The sequence below is a fragment of the Eucalyptus grandis genome, chromosome 5, assembly GCF_016545825.1.
Source record: "Eucalyptus grandis isolate ANBG69807.140 chromosome 5, ASM1654582v1, whole genome shotgun sequence".
Classification (NCBI taxonomy): Eukaryota; Viridiplantae; Streptophyta; class Magnoliopsida; order Myrtales; family Myrtaceae; genus Eucalyptus; species Eucalyptus grandis.
Window position 1 is genome coordinate 55,451,470 of NC_052616.1, and position 7,153 is coordinate 55,458,622.

General features: G+C 40.1%; 1 pseudogene; it reads left to right on the forward strand.

Annotated features, from left to right (window-relative positions):
- The first annotated feature begins 1,694 nt into the window (after nucleotides 1–1,694).
- LOC120294043 lies at nucleotides 1,695–6,182 on the forward strand (annotated as a pseudogene).
- Nucleotides 6,183–7,153: the final 971 nt, after the last annotated feature.

Below are 7,153 nucleotides of genomic sequence, written 5' to 3' on the forward strand. Positions count from 1 at the left end.
GAACACTTGTTGTACTCTCACCTAAAACGCAAGTACTTTAAATTTACATATTAACTTTTAATATAAAAATGTGCATTTCAACATGTCATAGGGAAAGTAAGTTTTTTGCACTTAACCCTAAACATTTATCATTAGTGGTTAATAGCCTATCGTGAATTAAAATTTGGGTGGATCTTCCAGTTAGGTGATCAAAGTATGGTTCATCCATTCATTAGCAATCATTCAATTTGCTAGTTCTTTCTTTTTCATTTCTGAAATCTTTTATGTTTTATTTATTGCTCAAGAGAACTTTTGATTGTCCTTGGTTTTTTTTTTTTTTTTCTCTCTTTTTTTTTTTTTCAGAGGCCGTCCTTGGTTTACCATATCAGATTCTGCCTTTCCCACTAGCACTACACACTAGGCTTCTATTATTAAATTATGGAATAGGAGATTAAGTCGAAGTCTCCTTGGATCATATAAAGTAATATAAAGATGCCGTGTCAACATTTCGACTTCTTTCTTGTTGTAGCGGGTCAAGTGAAATTTAGATAAGTTTTGCACATTTCAACTGGTTCAATTCCTCATGCGATCTTAAGGACGCACTACCCATATTGAATTAATGCTTTAGGGATTTTACTCGTTGAGTGCTCTTAATAAAACTTGAAACTAAAATCACAAAGAGGCTGACAAATTTCCTTAATATCTGGTTAATCATCTGCTGAGAAAACATCATCTTTAGTAAAGATTCCACCGGTAACGATTCCACATTGCTTGGAAATCGCCGGTTGTCTTTGCTTTTCTATTATACTTGCAAAAGACAGAGACCCGGCAGAAGGCGTCAATGCTTTTCTATGATGCCTGCAAAAGACAAGAGACTCCTTTCCTATTATAATTGCAGAAGACAGAGACTCCATTGAAAGGAGTATGCGCTTTTCCATTAGAGTCAATGCTTCTTCGACTCAATTTCCTCGTTGCTTTGTTTTTTTTTTTAGTTGCTAAAGACGGAGAGGCAGCCAAAGGAGTCTACAGTTTCTCGAGACTTGAACGTTGCCCCGTGAGAAGCACGGCAACTCTGCAACTACTCTGCAAAAGCTTGGTAATCCGATTTGATGCGGCTTGTTTTTCTTTTCTGCTGAAGTATTGATGACGTGATAAATTTTGATGAGATATTTCAACAAATTCACTTTCTTAAGATTAAACACTTCGCATGTGTCTTGCGATTTTCAAATTTACTGTATTTAAATTCTTAAGGTCATTTAGTATTGCAATGCTTTTAAAAATGGTATTTTGGCCACCCAATTTGACAATGGACCTTTTAGGCTAAATTAGTGAGGTGGATGATGGCTATAGCCTTCCATTGTTTAAGGTTTTACAAGATGTAACTTTCTGTGATGTTGAACGTATTCTCTTATCAATGTAAATTTAAAACTCAATTCAAGGTCTTTACGACTCTAAGCATTGATGTAAGATGTCGATCCAAATGGAAAAGTACAAAAGATTTTTAAATGTCTTATAAAATAATATGCACTCAAATTAATAATGTGTTGGGCCTAGCGTGCTAGGCATGGCGGCCACTCTTATATAAAATGAGTCAACACATTATGTCTTGCATCCTATTAATCACGGTAGTCATATTGTCTAGGGAACGAGCCTGTTGAGCTATACTTCTATCAAAGAGAAACCCAAAACACCCAAAATTTTTTTTAAAAAAAAGGATGGATCCTCCAAATTTCCTTCTCTTGCTTCTTCTCATGTTTGCTCCCACCATAAACGCCCAATTCCCAGTGACCCACTGTGGTTCGACCGGCAACTTTACCGCCAACAGCCCCTACCAAACAACCCTCACCACCCTCCTCTCCTCCATCTCCACCGCCAACTCCTCGTCCTTCTCCTACGGCTCCTTCAATGCCTCCACCGTCGTCTCCGGCACCTCCCAAACCCTCTACGCCCTTGGCCTCTGCCGCGGTGACCTGACCGCCCTGAGCTGCCGCGCCTGCCTCGATGTCTTGGCCTCCGACATTCGCCGCCTCTGTCCCCTCCTGAAGGAGGCACTCCTCTACGGTGATAACTGCGTCATCCGGTATTCGGACGCTTCGTTCTTCGGCGCAGTCGCAACAGAACCATCCTACGTGGTGAGAACCCCTTACAACGTCTCGAGCCCAGACACGTACGACGCAGCGCTGAAGAAGCTCCTGAACGATCTATGGCCCAAGGCGGCGAGTGGCGGCTCGCTGAGAAAGTACGCGTCGGGGAACGAATCAGCGGGGCCTGACATGATCTACGCGTTGGTACAGTGCACCCCGGACTTGACGGAGCAGCAATGCAGCGACTGCCTGGTGATAGGCGTCCAGACGATCAGGGACTGCTGTGCCAGGTACACAGGAGGACGGTTCATGGTGCCAAGTTGCCTGATCCTGTACGAGACCAATAATCAGTTCTTCGACAAGGTTAGCCAGCCACTTCCCCCGCCGCCACCGCCGTCACCCCCACTGCCACCGCCATCGCCATCGAATGGGGCAGATGTGCTGCCTCCACCGCCAGGTATGTTGGCTCTTGTTCCGGAGTTAGGCACACGATGTTTGTATCTTTTTTTTTCCCCTATAAATATCCGGTTTCCCATGAGATTCACGCAATCAATTGTTCATATGAGCTTAATCTACATACTCGATAAATCATATGATTTTTTTTTATTGATATATGCTCAATAAATCATGTAATTTTTTTTTTGAACCGGTAAGTTGAATAAATACTTTTTTTTTGGGAAAAAGAAGTTATCGGTTGGTCCATATTTTCGGGAAAAGAATATACGTTTACTCTTTGATGCATCCATATGGCTACTAGTCAACTATTACGGTCACTTTATTGAATCACAAACTATGGCATTCATGGCTCACAAGCTGTCGTATGAGATTGTGAGTTTAGGCTACAACTAACAGATGTTCGATAATTGTGTTTGATTGTCCGAAAATGAAGCCAATCAGAAAAGGATTGACTAGCAATGTTAGACATAATAGCAATTTTTTTCGAAATTCTCTTATTAGGTGTTCAAATAAATGAGACATGTGTATTAAATGATCAACAATCAATAAAAAAAAAATGAACATCACCAAATAAGCGAGTTTCCAAAAATCTCTTATTACTTATAAGTTTGATAAGAAATTCCTCCATATTTTTTAACTTATATTTTGATTTGGCCGATTACTGAAAAAGAAACATATTATGACATGTAAAGTTTTTAGGAACATCAGATAGGACGGGGTTAAAAAATGAAATATTCAAATAACTTAAAAACAAGACCTAAGACTAAAGGACGATTGACTCAATCACCGCCGCCCGAGATGGCAATCCAACCCGGCGACGACCACTGTGATTGTTGTTCTCTCTACCACAGTGGTTATCACAGAGAGAGAGAGAGAGAGAGAGAGAGAGAGAGAGAGAGAGGAGGGAGGGAGGGAGGGAGGGAGAGAGAGAACTATCTTTAGGGTTACAATGGTGGTCACCTCCTTTGTGGTGTTCCTCAAAGATGAGAAATCCATCGTTGGTGGTCCGCATGTATATATTGGTCCCGTATGTGCACATTAGGAACGTCTAACTCTGCAAAAGATTTGCAAACCTGCATCTGATTTCCTCGATCCGCTCTGTTTTTGTAAACCATTTTACTGTCTGTACTCTGATTTCTGTAAGAAAATTTTGGAAGTAATGAAATTGAAGTTGAAAAGGCAACCGATTATTCCTAAAAACTTAAAAAGTTTAGTGAATAATGTGAATGGGGATAGGGACACCACTTCATACGATACTCACTTGAGTACCATAACTTTGAATAGATTACTTACGTGCAAGAATTTGTTAAAAACATTAATCCAAATGCCATAAATCCAACGTGACATGGCACTTGTGATGAATGTTTTAAAAGAATTATGGTATTCAAATGATCAGAAAAAAAAAAGTTACAACACTTAAATGAGTGTCATAATAAGTGATGGAACATAAGTAATAAAAAAAAATCATGACCCTCTAGTGACCACCACATAAAAATTAAGACATTTGTGGTATCCTTTTTCCCAATATATTCCTAATCTTATTCGATGAAAATTGGTAGGATGAAAAATCCAGAAATCCAAATAACTTTCCCTTGAGTTGACAGAGAACAGCACGCTGTATTTTCACATCGTAATTTGTGGTCCGTATCTGTTCTCGTTATATCTTTGCGACATGAGTTTCGTTTCCGTAGTCGTAATGGCGCTTTAGTAATGTCTTCAGTGTATTACTTAGTAAGCAGAGAGCAATGAAACTTATTGTGCCTTAGCTCTTGCAGTTGGAAATAGCAATTCGACGAGGACCGTGATAATTGTGGTCGTCACAAGTGTTTCGGCACTGCTTGTCATCGGCGTTGTCATTGTGCTCCCTGAAAGTGAAAAGGAAGATGAAGCAGCCCAGACAGAGTATTGAAGGCGAGTCTTTATTCTTTTGCATCGGAACAGCAACTGTTCATGTGGTCCGAAAAGACCACGAAAATAATTAAGTTAACTAATGACTATGCTTTTGCACCAGCAAAATAGTAAGATCGCTTTCGACATTTAGGCCAAAAACTCTATGAGGATTGAGGGTTTAAGTTTTATTAGTAATACCTGCAGTTGCAATTATATGTACTAAAAGTTTGTGAAACTTCCGTTGTGAAACTATAAGATAATGATGCTCGCTCTGAATGACCGCGTTTTTGTCTTTCTAGGTGAAGTTGTGCATGAAATTAGCACAGCACAGTCACTGCAATTTGATTTTGGCACTATTAGAGCGGCAACGGATAACTTCTCTGATTCCAAAAAGCTTGGACAAGGCGGTTTTGGTGCTGTTTACAGGGTAATAGTTAACAAAGCACATCCTCTACTCTCTTGTATTCGAAATTTAAGCAACCAAGTAGTCAAAGATGACATCATTCTAAGAATCTTCGAAATGGTTCAATATACCAATCGATACTCACAAGGACATTCTTTGGTGAAATTTCAGGGTCAGCTCTCAAACGGACGGGAAATCGCGGTGAAACGGTTGTCGCAAAATTCCAGCCAAGGTGAAGTAGAGTTCAAGAACGAGGTCATGTTACTAGCTAGGCTACAACATAGGAACTTGGTCAGGCTCCTAGGTTTCTGTTTGGAAGGAGTTGAACAGCTTCTCATTTACGAGTTTGTGCCCAATTCGAGCCTTGATCAAGTCATATTTGGTATGTTTCTCGAGTTGCCATATGTGAAATTATATCCTCGCAAAATGATTTATAGATGTCTAACAGAATGTGATTCCATTAAAACACATAGATCCCTTAAAGCGTGTGGATCTCAACTGGGATAGACGATACAAAATAATAATGGGTGTTGTTCGAGGGATGCTTTACCTACACGAAGACTCTCGACTTCGTATCATCCATCGGGACCTCAAAGCAAGCAACATTTTGTTGGACTTTGACATGAATCCTAAGATATCAGATTTCGGTATGGCGAGGTTGTTTGAGTTGGACCAAACTCAGGCAAAGACAAACCGAATCGTGGGGACCCAGTAAGTGCCACAACCTCCTAGAGCTAATGATTACCAATAGAACAAAGAAAACAATAGAACTAATATGGAAGACTTATTGTGATGCACAGTGGATACATGGCGCCAGAGTATGTGATGAATGGAAACTTCTCGGTCAAGTCAGATGTGTTTAGTTTCGGAGTATTGATTCTGGAGATTATAAGTGGTCAGAGGAACAATCACCGCATGGACAATAACATTGAGATCCTAATAAGCTATGTGAGTATAAGATACCTTCTCAATTTGCATAATATTTTGAAGATCAATCTACTCAACTTTTGTCAAATTTTAGCAGTTTGGAAGAATTGGAGGAAGGATCAATATCGAACATCATTGATCCCTTTATAACTTCTGGTTCAAGTACTGAAATTGAGAGGTGTATCCACATTGGTCTACTATGTGTCCAACAAAACGCGGCTAGTTGGCCAACGATGGCTTCAGTCCTCCTCATGCTTAACAACCACTTGGTCGATCTCCAATTGCCATTGAGACCCGCGTTCTACATGCACAGCACCATTGAATTTGATGTGTCATCTACACAGGATTACAATTCGAGGGTATCTGAGGTCGAGGGATCAAGAAACAAAACTAACCAGTTCTCGAGAAATGAGGCCTCTATGACCGAGTTGTATCCACGATAGCCGTAAAAAATGGGTAATCAGCGTTCCTCGTGCATTGTTTTTTGTCTTTGTCATGATTTTCGGATCATCAAAATTACAAACATTATGCTCAAGCTTGATTTTTGTAATTTTGAGGAGTTATATGGCTTCAATGGCTTAGAATTAAATCCAGTATCATAGGATGTTGGAAGTGAAAGATGCTCACAAAAGGGCATGCCTTACACAATTAAACAACAAGCACAAGCTTGGTCCCCGGACCCTTGGATTCTAGATCCGTCGCTATTCATACATGAGAATGCATGTGAGCCGTAGAAGTGAGAGATCAAAAGGAACAGGTTCTCTCTTCCACTTCATACAAGACGAGAGGGACAAATCGAAGCTTTGTTCTTATCTCAATAACGAGGCCAAAAGTATGACATTTCATGCCAACGTACATGCCAGACGAATATGTCTACATTTTAAGCTTAGGCATGCCACATTTGCTTGGTTTGATCGACGTTGGGGGACCTTTTAGAGTATAACTTTGTTCACACCGAACCACATCACAATCAATTCTCCAATCGTATCCAATTGTAATCACATGTGCCTTCTCGTAATTTCTGAGTGAATCATCGCAACATACGGAAAAGCTACATAACCTGCACTCCAAAACTAAGGTTTAATCTTGCTTGATCCAATAACGATCGCATCTTCAAAGATTCATTGTAGACCCCGGAAAACCTATAAAATCCTAGTTTATTAGTTCGGGTCTAGTCAAGTATTTTACTCTTTCTTGTTATACCTGTCAATTACACGAACGGAATTCGTTGACTTTCCATCCTGTGTAATGGGACTACTTCTTTCCTTATCCTATGCATGAAACTACATCCTACTTTTTCTTCAATTAGTTTGTTATAGGAGACCAAAGTCCTGGACATTGTCACCACCATCAAATGCCCAGTATTGGATTGCGAGGGTGTCCTACCGATTGATTCCTGCAGGTAAATCCTCCC